At 38.6% G+C, this 21,529-nt stretch overlaps 1 pseudogene; it reads right to left on the reverse strand.

Moving 5' to 3' along the window:
* Window positions 1-18,570, reverse strand: part of LOC105528198 — a 98,892-nt pseudogene extending 80,322 nt beyond the window's left edge.
* Between the last annotated feature and the right edge of the window lie 2,959 nt (window positions 18,571-21,529).

Here is a 21,529-nt window from a genome sequence, read left to right on the forward strand (position 1 = left end):
AGTCCTGTTGAAGGGTGGGGGACAAGGCAAGGGAGAGTATTAGAACAAATACCTCATGCATGTGGGGCTTAGGGGCTTTAAACCTAGAAGATGAGTTGATAGGTGCAGTAAACTACCATGGCACATGTATACTTATGTAACAAACCTGCACATTCTGCACATGTATCCCGGAATTTAAAGTAAAATAAAAATAAAAATAAAAATAAAAATTTTCTAAGGCCATCATCTCAATGTAAAATACCTTCTTGTTCTTATTCTGTTTTCTTTTTTTACATAAATTTCAAACATATATCAAAGTAGAAATAAAGTGGTGAACTTACATGTATATAACACCAATAGTAGAAACTTCTTATACATTAGAAATGTTACTGTGTTTTTTTTGAGACAGAGTCACACTCTGTCACTCAGGCTGGAGTGCAGTGGCATGATCTTGGCTCACTGCAACCTCTACCGCCCATATTCAAGCAATTCTACTGCCTCAGCCTCCCAAGTAGCTGGGACTACAGGTGCCCACCACCATACCCAGCTAATTTTTTTGAATTTTTAATAGACATGGGGTTTCACCATGTTGGCCCAGCTGGTCTCAAACTCCTGACCTCAAGTGATCCACGCACTTCGGCCTCCTAAAGTGCTAGAATTACAGGCATGAACCATCATGCCTGGCCAGAAATGTTACCTTTAATCTTATCATACATGCTGTGAATATTTTTCCCAATATAATTTTAAAAATTTAACTGTGTTTTATGCTGCATAATACAATTTTCTGTGTATTAGATACAAATATGCTTGTCTATTCTTTAGTGGCTTTAATTTCCTTGGTTGCTAAGGAAAATTTCAACCATTAGATAATTGTACATATATTAGCATTTTCTTCTAATATATTTATTTATGTTTGTCTGTATTACTTTTGATTTAACCCAAATCCATCTGGAAATTACACTTTTGTTTTAGTTTCTATAGCTTTTTTTTTTTTTTTAAATAATAGTGCTTTGAACAATATCTTTGAAGCTATTGTGAAAAAACAAAACCAGAAAGAGTGTGGACCTAATTTGTTTATTTAACACTTATTTATTTCGCACCTATTATGTGTCTAGGACTTTTTAGTTACTGGAGACACAAGGCTAAACCAGACTAGTAAAGTCCCTGTTTCTATAGCTTACCTTCAGCAGGAGAAAGAAAGACACACAAGTTAATGAAAGAAGCAGAAATGAACTGGCATTTTTCAAGGAAAAGAAAGATGAGCAGTGTGATTGAGGTGTAGTGGGGTGAAGAGAAAAGGGCCAAGAGTTCAGATCAGAGAAGTAGCATGCAGGGGTCAAATCACAGAGTTTTGTAGGCCATGGTCAGGAGTTGGCTTTTATTTTAAGTATTATGGGAACCCCAGGAAGTAAGGTGGTTTGATTTACATTTTTTAAATGTCATGTTGACTGCTACAGAGAACATACTACAGAAAGACAAGAGAGGAAGCAGAGCATCTGTCAGAGTTGTAGGGGTAGATGGTAGAGGCCTCTATTGCAAAGGAGAGGAGCAGATGCTTGTAGAGGAGCTATGGAGATGAAGGTGACAGCACATGTGCGCAATTTGAAATTAAGGGGATTTGGGAGGTTGAGGAAGGTGGCTGTGCTTGTGCCATTTATTGAGATGGGGAATACCAGGAAAGTGATGCAAGATTTTTCTTGGCAACTTTTCCAGTCTTGCTTGAGCCCACGCTCACCACAGGAGATGCCCTGAATGCTCAGCCCTCCAGGCCGCACCTGGCTCGCAGTCTGGTGCAGATCCTGTGGCCAGCACTACTGTGCACTCAGCCCCTGGTGGGAGGGGGTGTCTGAGTGAGCAAGTGTGGGGTCCAGCTGGCCATTCCAGCAATGGCACAGGAGCTGGGTCCACGCAGGTCTTGTGGCTGGACCAGGCATGTTGCAAGCAACTCCCACAGTGGACTCTAGAGTCCAGACAAGGGGAATGTCGTGGTGCCCAGACAGGGGTGCCTGTGACCCTGAAGCCCCAGAGGGGATGTTACATTATGCTAATTAGCTCTTTTCGTCCCACTGTCTGCAGCCAGATGGATGGTGGTATGTTAACATCTCAGTCAGTCCTGTCGCCCCACTCTGGCCCAGGGCTCCAGGGCTGGCTTGGTCATGCTACTGCTTCCCATCACATAGGGTGGTTGCCCTTCACCAGTCAGAGGGCAGGGGCTACAGTATTATAACCTTTTTTGCACCTGTGTTTGGTGGATCCTGAGTTCATATCTCACATCCAAGAAAAATGAGGCTACACTGACAGTTGAAGGGTGGAAAAGAATTTTATTGAGCAATGAAACAGCTCTCAGCAGAGAGGGAATGTGAAGTCAGACCATCTGAAGTCAGGTGGTGTCTCTCCCTGTGTGTCTGAGTCCAGGGCTTTTATGGGCTCAGGATGGGTGAGTTCATGCTGATTGGTTTGTAAGTATGCAAAAAAGGTTAAAACAAAGGCACCACTCAAAGGTGGGCATGACAGTGTAAAAAAACAACTAGGGAAGGTAGGTATATGTAAAATGGAAGGTGAGGATTGATCAGAGGAAAGCATGCCAAAGGGTAAGGCAGTTTCTTAATCTGGTTCGTAGATTTGCCTGGAACTGGTAACTAGGTTTTAAATTGTCTTCGGCCTGAAGGTTGGGTTTCACCGGGGACTGACCCCATCTGCCTAGGATTTGTCTGCCTCCTGCTGCTACCAAGAGGACCAGGTTTAGGTGAAGTAGGAAATCACAAGTTCTGTTTTTTTTTGTTGTTGTTGTTGTTCTTTTTCTTATTGAAGTAAAATTTACATAACATAAAATAAACTATTTTAAAGTGAACATTTAGTGACATTTAGTACATCTACAATGTTGTGCAACCTCCACCTCTAACTAGTTCCAAAGCATGGAAGTTCTGTTTTGAATGTGTTAACTTTGTGACGTCAAATGCATTTCTCCATTTGAAATCTTGTCATTCAGAGATCTTCGCTGAAGAGGCAAATTTTGAAGTCATGGAGTTCAAAGGATTAAATGAGATTACCAAGGGTTTTAGTGTAAATAGATAATGTGTCATACAATTGGTTTAGGAGGAGTTAATAACAAAGACAGGGAAAAAAAATCCAGTGTAGAAGGAAGAAAATTAGAAGGTAGTGTTTTAGAAGCCAAGAGAAGAAAGTACCTTGAAGGCTACTGAAAGTGGGGAAGACCTCATTGGATTTGACAAACTGGAAGTCATCAGTAACCTTGACTAGGGCAGTTTTAAGAGAACGGAAGTGAGATGTGTGAGAGTAAAGAGAAATAAATTATAGAGACAATGAGACCAGATAACGCAAATAATTTTGCTGTGAAATGGTGAAACTGTGGAGGTTTGGCCCAGGATCAAGGGAGTATCTGTTTAAATATAGGAGACATTAGAGCCTATTTGTGTGCTGATGACAAGGGAGCAGAAGAGAGAGGTGACATGATATAGAAGGAGAGGGAAAGATTGGAGGCAAAGTCCTTGAGGAGGCACAAAAGACAGAATCCCATGCAGAAGCAGGGAGGGTGTCCCCATCAGAGCCAGAACATTCCTGCTGAGACAGAAGCACAGCAGAAGAGACCAGTCCAATGCAGGTGGGCTGGCACATTGTATGGTGGGAAGATGAGGGAGTTCCCATCTAATTGTTATTTTGATCAAGAAAATAAGGAGAGTTAAGCAGAATGCCTACTCTTTTACTAGGCCCTTCGGGAGTTGGGATATGAGAAACAAAAGCAGCTTCTACTTTGAGGGTTGCAGCAGAAGTGCTGTCAGGACAGAGTAGCTAAGTGAAGGAAGTGAACCATTCGAGGGGTAGGGAAATATGCTAATGATGGTTCTTTTAGGAGGCACAGAGGAATTCGGAAGGCATGTATGCATGGGCTGGGGGTACCTATGAAAGGAATGGGAGAATAAGTGTGGGAATGGAATCGTGGTGGTGATGGAGACCTGGCTCTGTCATCATGTAGTGACAGAGTGAAAACGGATGGCTGGGGTGATGGAAGAGACCCGAGGGCGTCTTGGAAAATGGACCATTGGTTCAGCTCCCTCCAGGGGCTTTAGCTCAAGATGTGGGGCCACTGAGTGAGATTCTCTCCAGCCAGAGGAGACACCTCCCTGGACTCACAAAGCCGTGATACACTTTTAAAAATTATTTTATTTATTTACTTTAAGTTCTGGGATACATGTGCAGAATGTGCAGTTTTGTTACATAGGTATACATGTGCCATGGTGGTTTGCTGCACCCATCAACCCGTCATTTAGGTTTTGTTTTTTAATTTTTAAATTTTTTTAAATTTTAAGACAGAGTATCACTCTTGTTACCCAGGCTTGAGTGCAATGGCACAATCTCGGCTCACTGCAACCTCTACCTCCCGGGTTCAAGTGATTCTCCTGCCTCAACCTCCCAAGGAGCTGGGATTACAGGCATGAGCCACTACACCTAGCTAATTTTGTATTTTCAGTAGAGGAGGGGTTGGTCATGCTGGTCTCAAATTCCTGACCTCAGGTGATCCGCCTACCTCAGCCTCCCAAAGTGCTGGGATTACAGGCATGAGTCACCATGCCCAGCCTGTCATCTAGGTTTTAAACCCTGCATGCATTAGGTATTTCTCCTAATGCTCTGCCTCCCCTTACCCCCGCAACCCCCGACAGGCCCTGAGGTGTGATGTTCCCCTCCCTGTGTCCGTGTGTTCTCATTGTTCAACTGCCACTTATGAGTGAGAACATGTGGTGTTTAGTTTTCTGTTCCTGTGTTAGTTTGCTGAGGATGATGGTTTCCAGCTTCCATCCCTATCTCTGCACATGACATGAACTCATCCTTTTTTATGGCTGCATAGTATTCCATGGTGTATATGTGCCACATTTTCTTTATCCAGTCTATCATTGATGTGCATTTGGGTTGGTTCCAAGTCGTTACTATTGTAAATAGTGGCAATAAACATGCATGTGCATGTGTCTTTATAGTAGAATGATTTATGATCCTTTGGGGAAATACCTAGTAATGGGATTGCTGGGTCAAATGGTATTTCTGGTTTTAGATCCTTGAGGAATTGCCACGATGTCTTCCACAATGGTCAGACTAATTTATACTCCCACCAACAGTGTAAAGGCATTCCTATTTCTCCACATCGTCACCAGCATCTGTTGTTTCCTGACTTTTTAATGATCGCCTTTCTAACTGGTGTGAGATGGTAAAAACTGTGATTCACTTTCTAAGGATACCTGACTTTTTGGAGCTCAGCACTGCAACCTATGCAATCTCCCAGGGTTCCTAAGTTCCTCAATTAAGACATAGAATAGTCTCTCAGGTCCTTTCCATGCCTAAGACCTTGGATTTTAAGAAATTGTTTGCTAAGCGATCACTTTTGTGCAGTTTGAAATACTGCACTGGACTACGAATAGAACTCAAACATATGAATGTCTCTGGCTACTTTTGGTTAAAATTCAATTTTGTTAATATAAATAATGTTTTGAAGGCAGTGTTGTGTGAGGAAAAGACAACAGGAGTTTGGGAATCATATACATCTGATTAAATCTAAATTCCACCCCTTACCAGCTATGCAACCCTGGACATGTTTGTTAAACCTCTTTCCATAAACCTCAAGCCTCCTCATCTGCTCAATCATTGCTCTCTTATAAAATAGTTAAGAATATTAAATGAGAACTTTGGAAAGCCCCTGGCACATAATGAAGGTGAGTTTGCTTGCCTCTTCTGTTTTAAACATGAAAGTCTAAAGACACATTTGTTAAAAACAGGATGGAAATAAAGAACAAGTGGTACAGAAGGAATAACTAGAAAAAAAGGTGATGGGATATTCTCAAATGAGTTTGAAAGGGGGTGAAAGTGGAGCAAGTGGAGCTATCAGGGCGGCTGCCAGAACAGAGGTAGGAGGATGAGTAATAGACCCAGGGAAGCATGAAGGAAGAGGCATTGAAGAGGCAATTGTGCAGAGGAAGCTAAACATACACATATATTTCAAACCATGGCAATTCATTTGGGAAAGTGAAATTGAAGCAGGGTCTATACAAACATTAAGGCTGGAGTGACCCATGCGAGAAAGGGAGGTCTGATCAGGATACACACTTGAGTTCAAAGTCAGAGTGACCTCTGGAAGCGGGGAGAATTAGGAGTGAGCTGAGAGCAAAACTTCATAGCAGGCCTGAAGATACAGGGCTTGGCAGTCAGATGACAGAAAGGCAAGGGGCCTTCAGGTGGGCTCCCGTGGAGCTGCTGAAATGAATTAGATTTATGATGTTGGATAATCCTAAGTAAATATATTCATAATTGCTCTGAATATGAGAATTAGAGCATGGTTTCTAGGTTGTCTTCTAAAAAATGAGAAATTATCTTGATCATTGTTGCTCTTGCGTTTTACCTATCAGAACCCCGTGATAGGCTGTCGTCGTAGTTTTGGAGTTCAAAAGAAGAGTGCAAACCCTGTTAAGCCTCTACTTCCACCCTACAGTCATAAAGCCTGAAGTAGAGCAGATCTAAAAAGCACCATGACTCACAGGCTCTGCACCCTAGAGGGTGCACAGGATGTGCAGTGGCAGTAGTCACCTAGAGGGAAGAGCGTGTTCCATTAGGGACTTCTTGGTGGGATGGTGCATGCTCTAATCATGTGCTTTTAATAGAAGACCCTCTGAGAAGATAGCTGACCTACACAAACAGCCTATCACTTGCACACAGTAGAGGCAACTAGGATCCCCACTCTCCACTCTGGGTTTCAGAACCCAGTGAAAACATCAGAACATTTGCACTTATGCAGTGATGGCTTCCAAATGAAGCCCAGGTCTCAAGTTAAAAGGTGGGTTATGAAACCCGGGGGGGAGGTGGATAACAGGAAATAAAAACAGTAAGGTTTCAGTGAAGGAAGGCAAATATGTGCTAATAGGAGAAGGTGAGAAAGGCTAATGAGATGTCTAATGCAAAGAATGACCTCATTCAAGCCCTAAGATCTGTGCCTAAACCTGCACTTTAGGGCTACAAATAGAAAGGAAGGGAGCCACTGGTACCAAATATTCTGTAAGGCTTTGGGGCACAGGCAGTACTTGGCCCCCATCTCAGCATGTTGAGAAACAGAGGCAGCAAGAGAAGCAGCTGCAAACTCTGCCCAGATCCCAGGGTGGCAGCAGCATCCAGGAGACCTCAGAGGTCCCTGCCTAGCTCTAGCCTTAGGAAGAGGCCTAGGGGGCATATATTGGACACTTGCATTTTCCACCACGTTGATCTAAGTTGGAAAGAAAAACATGATTGGTGCTTTAAGGAGGTTGTGTGACTTGTTTTTGAGTTACCACTGAGTGCTTCAAAAATTATTGGGGAGAGGGAGCACGGATTTTACAGAGGTCTCAAAGTCCCAAAATAATAATTGGAGTTAAGTTTCAGTGAACAATTTTATGCATTTTTAAAAATTTTCTTTTTCTACTTTGCTTTTAAGCTGTAAGTTCTTTTAAAACCCCAGTGTATGTGGCACCAATGACCTCACAATGCTTGAAATATTTTTTTACTGACCAAAATTTTTATTCAAAAGAAACTTTAATCCTCATGCAAAGTACTTGGGGCTTTGCTTGCTGCCGGTGAACAGTCGTGTGCACACTTCTGAGAGAAGAACTGCAAACACAAAGTTCCATTTTACTCTCTGGCCTAGACAATAGTTCTAAGCGATTTTAGAACAGCAGGACTATTGTTTTTGTTAACCAAGATTTGTAAGGACAGTCAGAATTAAAAAAATTGTAAAAGATATAATTTAATTCTTTTGGGTGGTATGAGGTGAGTGGAGAACAGTGTTAGTAGCTATTCAGGGATGAGCCTCTGGAGGTTTTAGAGTCAAAAGATTTTCCTACTTAAATATTCTGAGCCTCAGTTTCCTTATCAGTGAAATGGGAATAGTAATATTACTCAGCCTTGTAAAGTTATTGTGAATACTTAAGTGAAATTGTATTTTTAAAGTGCTGACACGGGCTTGACACAAGTAAGTGGTGTGTAAGTATTAACTGTCGTGGCATAAATCCAAAGTCTTTGGAACTGTTCTCGATTAAAGCTGTGCAGAAATTGATGAACTCTTTGGCCTGTAGTGATCAAATGTATAGTCAGTTCATTCATTGTCCCTCAAGTTGGTGATTTCCACACTAAATATGCCTGCAGTTCTTAAACATAGTCTACTCTGTATCCGTCCATCTTCTCTGGTTTTTGGGTTTAGTGTCAATCTTCTGTGGTCCCCTTGGAAATTCCTCTGATTGAGATAAAGGGAGATAATGTATATGAAAGAATGGAGATCTGGTTCAGTTCTTTTGCTTCTCTAAGTGGCAACAGCAGACTGCTCAGAGAAATCCCCTCTTCTTCAGTGTGGTCCTGTCCCTTCAGGGAACTATGGGGACACTGACTTGTTTTCTCTTACTCTCCATCTGTCTTCACAAGAGGTATTAGTCTATAGTTTTCCTTTCTTTAAATGTCATTGTCTCACTTTATAATCAGAATGATGTTGACCACATTAAGTACATGGCAAAGTGTTCCTCTAGATACTACCTTAATGACATCCCACAAATTGTGGTATGATGTATTTTCATTTATGTTCAGTTAAAAATATTTGCTAATTTTCCTAGAAGTTTCCTCTTGGGATTGTTGTAGGAAGTCAGGGACCCCGAATGGAGGGATCTGCTGAAGCCATGACAGTGAGGAAAGAAAAAGACCCTGTCACATTGTTTTATATTGTTTTATACTCAGTATCTGTTTTAAGGAAAAAAACAAGGAAGTAAAATCAAAGACAGGCAGCCCGGCGCCAGGCCCAAAACCAGGCCTGGGCCTTCCTGGCCTAAACCCAGTAGTTAGAAATCAACTCATAACTTAGAAACTAATATTATTCATAGATTCCAGACATTGTATAAAAGAACATTGTGAAACTCCCTGCCCTGTTCTGTTTCTCTCTATCAGTGCATGAAACCCTGTCACGTATCCCCTAGATTGCTCAATCAATCAGGACCCTTTCATATGAAATCTTTAGTGTTGTGAGCCCTTAAAAGGGATAGAGATTGTGCACTCAGGGAGCTCGGATTTTGAGACGGTAGCTTGCCGGTGCTCCCAGCTGAATAAAGCCCTTCCTTCTACAACTTGGTGTCTGAGAGGTTTCGTCTGCGGCCTGTCCTGCTACAACAGAAGAACATAAATTGTGAAGATTTCATGGACATTTGTTAGTTCTCCAAATTAATACGTTTATAATTTCTTAAGCCTGTCTTTACTGCAGTCTCTGAACATAAATTGTGAAGATTTCATGGACATTTATCACTTCCCCAATCAATACTCTTGTAATTTCCTATGCCTGTCTTTACTTGAATCTCTTAATCCCGTCATCTTCGTAAGTAGAGGATGTATGTCACCTCAGGACCCTGTGATGATTGTGTTAACTGCACAAATTGTTCACAAAGCATGTGTGTTTGAGCAATATGAAATCTGGGCACTTTAAGAACAGGATAACAGCAATTTTCAGGGAACAAGGGAGATAACCTTAAAGTCTGGCTGCCTGGGAGCCGGGTGGAACAGAGTCATATTTTTCTTATTACCAAAAATGGGTAGGAGAAATATCGCTGAATTCTTTCCCCAGAAAGGAATATTAATAATTAACAGCCCTGGGAAAAGAATGCATTCCCAGGGGAGTCCTCTAAAATGGCCGCTCTGGGGATGTCTGCCTTATGCAGTTGCAGATAAGGGATGAAACATGCCCTGGCCTCCTGCAGCACCCCCAGGCTTGCTAGGATTAGGAAATTCCAGCCTGGCGAACTCTAGTCAGACCGGTTCTCTGCTCTTGAGCCCTGTTAAGATGTTTATCATGACAATGTGTGCACAGCGGGACATGGAAGTTCATTAGTGATTCTAGTTTCACCCTGACATTGTGCTCTCGCCCTGACCTTCTGCCTTGTGATCTTTTGTTGCCCTTGAAGCGTGTGATCTCTGTGACCCACACCCTATTCGTACACTCCCTCCCCTTTGAAAACTGCTAATAAAAACTTGCTGGTTTTGCAGCTCAGGGGGTATCAAGGAACCTGCCAACATGTGGTGTCTCCTCTGGACACCCAGCTTTAAAATTTCTCTCTTTTGTACTCTTTCCTTTTATTTCTCAGACCAGCCAACACTTAGGGAAATAGAAAAGAACCTACATTGAATTATCAGGGGTAGTTCCCCCGATAGGATCATGGATAATTTAGAAGTGTACTGTTTCATTTCCAAAGGTTTGGAATTTTGTGTTGTCTTGCTGTTATTGGTTTGTAGTCTAGTTATATTAGGATCTGAGAGCACACTCTGTGTGAGTTCTGTTCTTTTAAATTTGTTAAGGTCCATTTTAAAATCAAGGATGGGGTCTACCTTGGTGAATGTTCCTTGTGCTCTTGAGAAGAATGTGCATTTTGCTGTTATGGAGTGAAGTGTTCTATGAGTGTCAATATTGTCCAGGTTTTTGATGATGGTGTTCAATTTTTCTGTATTATTGCTGATTTTTCCATTAGTTCTATTTGTTACTGAGATAACAGTGTCTAAATATGCAATGATAATTGTAGATTTGTCTATTGCTCCTTCAAGTTTTGTCAGTTTTCTTTTTGTATTGTGAAGCTGTGTTATTAGGTATATATCCATTTGGGATTATAATGTCTTCTTGCGGCATTGAACTTTTTATGATTCTGAAATGTCTCTCTCGATCCTTGTTGATCTTTGCTTTGAAAGTTGTTTTGTCTGGTATTAATATCTGCACTCCAGTTTTCTTTTTGTTTGTGTTCTTCTATTCATTCTATTCAATGAGTTTTCTGCTGCCACATTTTTTGTCATTTTTAAATTTAAATTTTATTGTCATTTTGTAATTCTTTATAGCATATTTTTTGTTGAGTTGTTTTTAGCTTTCTATTGATTTTAATTGTGTTCATGATTGTTTGTTGGTGTATCTGTAATAATAATAACAATAATAATAATGAATAATTGCTTTCAAGCTCTTTCTTCTTTTAAAGAGATGGGTCTCGCTCTGTTGTCCAGGCTGTAGTACAGTGGTGCAATCATAGGACACTGCAGCCTTGAACTACTGGGCTCAAGTGATCCTCCCACCTCAGCCTCCTGAGCAGCTGGGATCACAGATGCGCATCACCATGCTCAGCTAATTTTTAATTTTTTTGTAGAGATGGGGTCTTGTCATGCTGCCCAGGCCTCAAACTCCTGGGCTCAAGTGGTCCTCCTGCCTTGGCCTCACAAAGTCTTGGGATTACAGGTGTAAGCTACCACATCTTGCTGCTTTCAAGTCTATATTAGATAATTCTAAATCTTTGTTACCTTAATATTCGTATATGTTGATTTTCCTTTTGATATTTTCGCAGATCTTTAGATGCCATGTAATTTTGGTTTATATTTTAGGCATTTTGAATATTATGAGATCTGGGGGCCTTTTAAAAATATTATGAATATGTGGATATTTTTGTTTTAGGAGACAATTGACCAGGTCTGAGTTCAGGCTGCAAATTCTAACCCACCTTCTATGACTTGCAATTCCAATGCTAGCTAAACTTTGAGATTATTTCCATGTATTCCATGTGTACACCAATCATTGTTCTCTCTGGGACCCCAGGTTAACTCCACTTTTAAAGTGTTGTGTATACTGATTATGATCAGATTCATGTATGTACAACTTAGGGGTGAGCCCAGGTGTTTATAAGCAAATTTCTAGGATTGCTTTGCTGAGCTTCTCCATGTCTGGAGAAGCTTTTTTATTCTCTAGGGCTCCTCTATTTGGTCCTACAGTCAGAAAGCTGGGGCTTTATTTAACCTACATGCTCACAAAATTTTGCAATTGCATCCACATCTGGGGTTAAGTGGTGCAAGGACTGAGACAGAAGGGAAAAAAGGCACTGGAGTTCTCTGATTGGAGGGGAAAATTTCCTGTCTTAGAGATTTGGTTCAAACCATCTTCTGTGGTGGCTTCTGCCATTGTCCCCACAGGATTGCTTCGGGGCTGTAATATAAGAGATCACATGGCAGAATAAAAACTAATTGGTATCTGCATTCTCTGGGCATTGTGAGTTTCTTTTTTCTATTCTGTGTGCTAGTATTAGGGGGCCACTCCTAGATTTCTTTCTTTATCTAAGTGCCCAGTTCCAGGTTTCATGCTACATTTTTGTATTCAGATCAGGGAGAAATGGTGCCAGATTGATAGCAGTTTAAATTCTATGCTTCTTCCATGATCTCACTGCTCTTATTAACTTTTCAGAGTTCTCATATAGTTGTTCCAACTTTATGATTTCCATACTGAACACACCTGCATTGTCAAACATTCCTTGCATTCTGTCCATCTCTTATATTTGCATTTAGCTGGAAAGACAAAGTGGAGCAGGCATACTCCATTTTACCCAGCAACAGAGCACACAATTATCTCTTAGAGCAATTAAGAAAAAGTTTAAAAAATTTTATATTTACCTTTTTTTTTTTTGAGATGGAGTCTTGCTCTGATCCCTAGGCTGGAGTGCAATGGCATGATCTCAGCTCACTACAACTTCCATCTCCTGGGTTCAAGTAATTCTCCAGTCTCAGCCTCCCGAGTAGCTGGGACTACAGGCATAAGCCACCACACGTGGCTAATTTTTGTATTTTTAGTAGAGATGGGGTTTCGCCATGTTGGCCAGGCTGGTCTTAAACTCCTGACCTCAGGTGATCCACCCACCTCGGCCTCCCAAAGTGCTGGGATTACAGGCATGAGCCACCGTGCTTTCAAGTACTCTTTAATTTTTGTGTAGGCACAAGTTTATGTCAGATAACATATTTCTTCTGCATAACTTTAACATTTCATTTAGTGCAATTCTACAGAAAATGATGTTCAGTTTCTGTTAGTCTAAACAATTCTTTATTTTCTCTGCAGTTTTGAAATAAATTTTTATTCTTTTTGTTTATTTTTCAGTTTGGGTAATTTTTATTTACTATATTCAAGTTCATTGATTGTTTTCCTCAGCTATATTGAGTCTCCTAATGAGCCCATTGAAGGTAGTCTGCATCTGTGTTACTGTGTTTTATTTCTGGTATATATTTTTTCAGCCATACTGAGGTATAATTGACAAATAAAAATTCGATAAACTTAAAGTATACAATGTGATGTTTTGATACACATGTGGACATTGCAAAATGATTATCATAATTAAGTTAATTAACATATCCATCCTGTCACATAGTTATGAGCATGTAGTGAGAACATTTAAGGTCTATTCTCTTAGCAGATTTCAAGTACATAATACAATATTATTAACTATAGCCATCATGCTGTATATCAAATCTCCAGAACATGTTCATCTGGCATAACTAAAGCTTTGTACCCTTTGACCTACATCACCCCATTTTCCCCACCTCAGTCCCTGGCAATAACCCTACTCTCTGCTTCAGCTTTTTAGATTCTACATATAAGTGACATCATGCAGTATTTTTATTCTGTGCCTGGCTTATTTAGCATAATGTCCTCCAGGTTCATCTATGTTGTCACAAATGGTAGGATTTCCTTTTAAGGCTGAATAATATTCCATCATATAGACACACCTATATATGTGTGCTTATCTATTTATCTTTCTATATGTGTTCCCTTCTTTTACCTATCCATTTATTGATATATACTTAGGTTGGTACCATATTTTGGCTATTGTGAATTATGCTGCAATGAACATGGTAGTGCAGATATCTCTTTGAGATGGTGATTTCATTTTCTTTGGGTGTACACCCAGAAGTGGAAGTGGAATTGCTGGACCATACAGTAGTTCTCGTTTTAATTTTTTGAGGAACTTCCATACTGTTTTCTATAACGGCTATACCAATTTACATTCCCACGAACAGTGTATGAGAGTTCTCCTTTCTCTACATCTTCTCCAACACTTGTTGCCTTTGTCCTTCTAGTAACAGCCAGTCTAACAGATATGAGGTGATATTTCATTGTGATTTTCATGTGTATTTCCCTGATGATTAGTAATGTTGAATATTTTTATATAACTTGGCTATTGGTATGTTTTCTTTTGAGAAATGTCTATTTAGGTCCTTTGCCAATTTTTACATCAAGTTTTTGGTTTTTTGCTACTCAGTTGTGTTTAATTTGGGGTATTAGCCACTTATACATGGTTTGCAGATAGTTTCTCCTTTATGTAGATTGCCTTTTCATTTCATTGATTGTTTCCTTTGCAGAAGATTTTAGTTTGATACAGTTTTATTTGTCTACTTTTGCTTTTGTTGCCTGTGCTTTTGGTGCCATATCCAAAAGTTATTGTCCTTTAGATATTGACATTTGTCTAGACAAATGTCAAGAAGCATTTTTCATGTGTTTTCTTCTGTCAGTTTTATAGTTTCAGGCTTATGTTTAAGCATTTAACCCATTTTGGGTTTATTTTTGTATATGATGTAAGATAATGGTTTAATTTTATTCTTCTGCATGTGGATATTTAGTTTTTACAAAACTATTTATTGAAGAGACTATCCTTTCCCTATTGTGTGTATGTGACAACTTTGACAAAGATAAATTAACTGTAAATGTGTGAATTTATTTCTGAGTTCTCTATTCTGTTCCATTAGTCTATATGTCTGTTTTTATGCCAGTACCATGCTGTTTTTGTTACTATAACTCTGTAGTATATTTTGAAGTCAGATAGTATGAGTCCTCCAGATTTGTTCTTTTTGTTCAAGGTTGCTTTGACTATTTGGGGTCTTTTGTGGTTCAATAATTTTCCTTGATTTTTTTTGGTAAATATTTCACATTATATAAATTGTATTCTTTTCAGTGATTTTTAGTTATATTTACATATTCTTAAATCATTACCACTATCTAATTTTAAAACATTTTCATCAGCCCTAAAGGAAACCTTGAACCCATTAGCAATCACTTCTTTTTTTTAAAAAAAAGAGTTTAAGGAAAGAATATATTTGAACCACATAAACAAACAAAAAGGTATTATATAAGAAAAAATAATGTAACAATTTATGTGAGTACCTAACATATGAGCATGCTCTTACATCTAAAACAAAAAATAAAAAGGTAACATTGGTACTATCTATCTATCTATCTGACAAATGTGCATTAAATAATTCTCTAATATAAAACATTTAAAATGTGGAGAATATTTTTTCAAGATACAGAAAACAATTGTTATGATAGGCACAACTGCAATTCTTATAAAAACATGCTTGCAAGGATAAAATTCACCTGACCACTCATTTCTCACATACACCAACGCTATAAAATTGTTAAGCACTGAATATTGCCACCCATTTTTGCAATGTTTGAGCTTCAACACTGATTGGTATGAATTCTGAATTACACAATTAATTTCTGTTATTTTTCAGTCTTTCTGCCATGTTCCATACAGAAGGCATCTATTTAATATGAATACTTAAAACAGCTACATTATTTATAGCAAAGTCACTTCCCTATGTTCATTTTTCCTTTAAAGGCATTATATTTAGAAAATAGTTATTACAACAAATACTGCTTTAGAAGATCTGAAACTCCAAATCAATGTGCTCCATCAACCATAGGTAGATCTAAGAAGCCCTGAGTGAAAAGAACAGAAATGTAAAAAGCTGATAAATTTAAAGATTATAAAATTGGTTTATTATAAAAACAATTCAAGAATACCCACTTAAAATCCTATCCCAATGCTACCCAATACAACCAAGAAGCAGTTAATCACTTTTACATCAGGAACAAGGACACAAAACCAGACACCACATCAAGGCAGTGATTCAAACTCAAAAAGAGAAAGGACTCTTAGGTCTCCTTCAGGTCAGTACAGAGAGTATCATAATATCAAAGCACTGTGCCAGGTATCACAGTACTGCTACAACACTGAGGTATAACTGGGCAAATTAAAGTTGAGGAGAAATGAATATCTCCATATTCTTGTTTTGTGGGTGTACTTAAGTGATTGAAATTCTAGGAACAGCTGCCTTTAACGACAGCAAGATGTAAGACAAGTCTTTACTAAAGAGAAAGAAGTTTATAAGGTTCTCTATCATGGTCCCCCTAAATCTTCACAACCCCCCAAACCTTCCCACCCTCCCCTTAAGCTAAAGTTACTGTGCTGATACATAAGATATAATCTGAATTTGTGGCTACTGGCAAATTACAGGCACTCCTTCCAAGAAGCTTTGATCTTCTGCACATTAAAAAAAATTCCCAACCACACACTATGTAATTCATATACCCAATTTTGCATTCTGGGTAGAATTTCATTATTACTCTAAAATTCCATCCGCACAGTGGCCATTTCCTCCCAGACTTAATTCAAGATTTAATCTTTCTGCTGTTTTCTGAATAAAAGCCTTAGAGTCAATTATTGTGAGTGATTGGCCTATGAACTATTATATACAACATAGTGATTGCATTGTTTTGAGCACTGAAAGTATTTAAAATAAAACTTCTTACTCCCAACTTTTGCACTTCCCCAAAATGAAGGACCAAAATACTTAGATTTTGTAACTGGGGGAAAAAAATCTATCTTCCCAAGCTGAGGCTTTTCATAGCAGCTTTTGCCAGGAGAAGAGATTTTATGTCTATTATAAACCCTTGAAAATAAGGGCTTATTCTAGATATATTGGAAGACCGTTAAAACATAGAGGTGCTAGCAGGTGCAACTTTAATTCACAACCAACTTTTACTTCATAGCTTATACTGAGACTTAATTCATGCTCATTTTGTTCCTTTAAAAAATATTCTTTGGGGCTGGATGCGGTGGCTCAAGCCTGTAATTCCAGCACTTTGGGAGGCCGAGGCGGGTGGATCAGGAGCTCAGGAGATCCAGACCATCCTGGCTAACACAGTGAACCCCGTCTCTATTAAAAATACAAAAATCAGCTGGATGTGGTAGCATGTACCTGTAATCCCAGCTACTCGGGAGGCTGAGGCACAAGAACAGCTTGAACTCAGGGGGCAGAGGTTGCAGTGAGCCGAGATCGCACCACTGCACTCCAGCCTGATGACAGAGCGAGACTCCATCTGAAAAAAAAAAAAAAAAAAAAACTCTTTGGAAACCATTATCATCCCTGTAGACACATACTCTAGTTACATAATCTCTTCCTATAAAAATAAAAGTATAATCATGATTATCTGTATTTCTTTGCTAAATTCAACTGTCAATATACATTTATTAATCTGATCACTTTTCCAGCTAACTCATGACCTTATAGTATTCTATCCAAGGTCAGTTTTCACCACAGAAGTAGGAGCAAGTCTTATAAGTAAGAACAATCTTGAAGGCAATATTTTAATCTAGTCTTTAATGTGTTCATTACAAATGAGAACTACAAACTAGAATTTACTTCCAAAACTAAGGCAAAGGCAAACTTCCAAAGCTAAATAAAGGTAAACCACTATAAAGCTTATTTCTGTCATGGACATTATGAACCTACTCAGTGATTTCCAACCCAGACATAAAAATTAGTCCAAGGGAGAAAATAAAAGCTATTTCTGGTTTGCTCCTTTCCAATTCATCAGATAATACCTATCATATGCCCAGAGGGCGTGGAGCACTTCCCTGGGTACTATCCATAGTAATAGCTCTTTCTAGAACACTGAACTACTTCAAACGTCTGTGGATTTCCCCAACCAGATTTAAACTACCAGTGAAATATAAACTACTCGTCGTGTATTCTAAATGCATACAAAGTGCTACCATTTTAAAAATTAACTGGAAAGCAGGGAAACCTAAAAAAAGGATACATTCTGCTACCACATTCTTATAAATGTTATGTTTGTGTGTGTGTATGTATATAAAATAGAGAGCAGATAATCAAGATTTAAATAAGGTGGTAAAAAATTGGAAATGAAGATTTTACCAAAACAACTACAATAACTGTCCCAAGCTACAACTATGAACAGATTCACTAATATGGTCATTTGCCTAGGTTCCAACAAAACCACGTCATTAAGGACGTCAGAACTCAAAGCTTCCTGCAGACTTGGCATCATCTCCTCTCCTTCTATGTTCACTCCATCTCCTTCCAGTGTTTCTTGGTCCACTTTTGTCCCAGGAATGGCTTCCAGGTAGTCGGGGAAACGGTCCTGCTGTGAGGGCAAGGTGCTTTGGTTGATAGTATCACCTGTATCCATCTCATGAACGCTGTTCAGGATGTCATCTGTGGTGCGAGGGACACTAGCTGCCCATGCTTAGTCCACTGTCTGTACACTCATCTCGAGAGTGATAAGTGCCACTGTAAAGGAAAGGATGGGAGCTATTGGTCATCATTGTTCTCATCCTGAGACATCTCTGGTGAAGACACTGGATTTTGAGGCCCACCGTCCTGCTCCAGTGTTGGTAACTGGGTACACAGTGCTAACTTCTGCCAAAGCAGTTCCTGCTGTTTCAGCCAAAGCCTCTCCTCCATCTGCAGTTGCTGCATCTGTTGCTGCTGGTTGGAGTTGCTGCCACCACGACACCTGCCTGTGGGCTCTGGGGAACCAGGGGTGGTGGCTGTTTCGCTGGAGCACTCTGATTCTCCGGTTCCTAGCAAAACGAGGGTCAAGCCTTGGGTGGTCTTGTTCTTGTGGTTTATACAGTAAATTTCTCCATCCCGAGTCATGACTTTTCCCCCCGTTTTGTTGATCTTTTGTATTTTTTTGTTTCAATTTCATTCATTTCTGATCTGATCTCTATTATTTCTTTATTTCTACTAACTTTAGGTTTTGTTTCCTCTTGCTTTTCCAGTTCTTTAAGATGTATCATTAGGTTGTTTATTTGAAGTTTTTCTTCTTTTTTGATTTAGGCACATGCCACCATGCATGGCTAATTTTTTTGTATTTTTTAGTAGAGACAGGGTTTCACTATGGTTCAGGTTAGTCTCGAACTCCTGGCCTCAAGTGATCTGTCCACCTCGCCCTCCCAAATTGCTAGGATTACAGGCATGAACCACTATGTCTGGCCTACATTTATTTTTTAAATCCATTCTCCTGATCTCTGCCTTTTGAATGCAGTGTTTAGTTCATTTTTATTCACATAATTACTGATATTTAGTTGAAATTCCCTATTTGTTCATGCATACCTTCTGTTTTTTTCCCAAAGCCTTTACAATATCAATAATAGTATTTTAAATTCCTTGTTGGATAGTTTTAACATGTGGATCCCATTGTAGTCTGGTTCTATTGATATTTTTTTTCTTGAGAAAAGGCTTTTTTTTAAGCAAGCAGATTTAACAATTGTAAACGTAGATCCATCCAACAGTGGAGCACCCACATAAATAAAGCAAATATTATTGGAGGTGAAGAGACAGATGGGCCTTAGTACAATAATAGCTGGGAACTTCAACATCCCACTTTTAGCATTGGACAGATCACACAGAGAGAACGTCAACAAAGAAACATTGGACTTAATCTGCACCAGAGAGCAAATGGATCTAATGGATATTTACAGAACATGTCATACAAAAGCTACAGAATATACATTCTTCTGAGCACATGGATCATTCTCAAGGATAGATCATATATTAAGACACAAAACCGGCCTTAAAACATTTGAAAAATTGAAATAATATCAGGCATCTTCTCTGACCACAATGGAATAAAACTAGAAATTAATAACAAGAGGAATTTTGGAGACTATACAAACACATGGAAATTAAACAATATGCTCCTGAATGACTACTGAGTCAATAAAGAGATTAAGAAGAAAATTGAAAAATTTCATGAAACAAATTATAATGGAAACACAACATACCAAAACCTATGGGATTCAGTAAAAGCAGTATGAAGAGGGTAGTTTATAGCTATAAGTGCCTAAATCAAAAAAGAAGAAAAACTTCAAATAAACAACCTAATGATACATCTTAAAGAACTGGAAAAGCAAGAGAAAACAAAATCTAAGGTTAGCAGAAATAAAGAAATAATAGAGATCAGATCAGAAATGAATGAAATTGAAACAAAAAAATACAAAAGATCAACAAAACAGTCGTTTTTTGAAAAGATACACTAAAATGGACAAATCTTTAGCCAGAGTAACAAAGAAAAAAAGAGAGGAGACCCAAATAAATAAAACTAGAGATGAAAAAAAGGAGTCATTACAATGGATGATGCAGAAATTCAAAGGGTCATTAGAGTCTACCATGAGCAAGTATATGCTAATAAATTGGAAAACCTAGAAGGCATACATAAATTCCTAGATACACGCAGTCTACAAAGATTGAACCATGAAGAAATTGAAAACCTGAACATACCAATAACAAGCAACAAGATCAAAACTGTAATAAAAGGACTCCCATCAAAGGAAAGCCCTGGACCCAATGGCTTCACTGCTGAATTTTACCAAGCATTTAAAGAAGTACTAATACCAATCCTATTTAAGGTATTCTGAAAAATAGAGGAGGAGGCAATACTTCCAAACTCATTCTACGAGGCTAGTATTACCCTTATGCCATAACCAGACAAAGACACATCCAAAATAAATGAATAAGCTACAGGCCAATATCTCTGATGAATATTGATATAAAAATTCTCAATGAAATAGTAGGAAACCCAATTCAACAATATGTTAGACAAATTATTTATCATGACAAAGTGAGATTTACCTCTGGTATGCAAGGATATTCAAAATATGTAAATCAATCAACATGATACAACATATCATCATAATGAAGGATAAAAATCATATGATCATTTTAATTGATGCTGAAAAACTATTTGATAAAATTCAACATCCCTTCATGTTAAAAGAAAACTGAAGATAGAAAGAACATAACTCAATACAATAAAAGCCATATATGACAGACCCACAGCTAGTATCAAACTGAATGGAGTCTGTAAGATTCGATAAAAAACAAGGATGCCCACTTTCACCACTGTCATTCAACATAGTACTAGAAATCCTAGCTAGGGCAATCAGACAAGTGAAAGAAATAAGAAGTATCCAAATTGGAAGGGAAGAAGTCAAATTATCCTTGGTTGCAGATGATATTATCTTGTATTTGGAAAATCCTAAAAACTCCACCAAAACACTATTGTAACTGATAAATTCAGTAAAGTTGCAGAATACAAGATCAATGTACAAAAATTAGTAGCATTTGTACATGCCAAGGTAAGCAATTTGAAAAAGAAATCAAGAAAGTAATCCCATTTACAATTGTAACAAATAATAGTAAATACCTGAAAATGAACCAAGGAAGTGAAAGAGCTCTACAAACTATAAAACACTGATGAAAGAAATTGATGAGGACACCAAAAATGGAAAGATATTCCATGTTCATGGATTTGAAGAATCAATATGTTAAAATGTGCATACTACCCCAAAGTAATCTCTATTCAATGCAACCCCGATCAAAATCCCTATTATATTCTTCACAAAAATAGAGAAATACAGTCTTAAAATTTGTATGGAACCACAAAAGATCCAGAATAGACAAGCTATCCTAAGCAAAAAGAAAAAAACTGGAGGCGTCATATTACTTGACTTCAAATTATACTATAGAGATATAGTCATCAAAATAGAAAGGTACTGGCATGAAAGCAGACACATAGAACAATGGAACAGAAGAGAGAATCCAGGCACAAATA

This window comes from Mandrillus leucophaeus, unplaced genomic scaffold (genome assembly GCF_000951045.1).
Source record: "Mandrillus leucophaeus isolate KB7577 unplaced genomic scaffold, Mleu.le_1.0 Scaffold708, whole genome shotgun sequence".
Lineage (NCBI taxonomy): Eukaryota > Metazoa > Chordata > Mammalia > Primates > Cercopithecidae > Mandrillus > Mandrillus leucophaeus.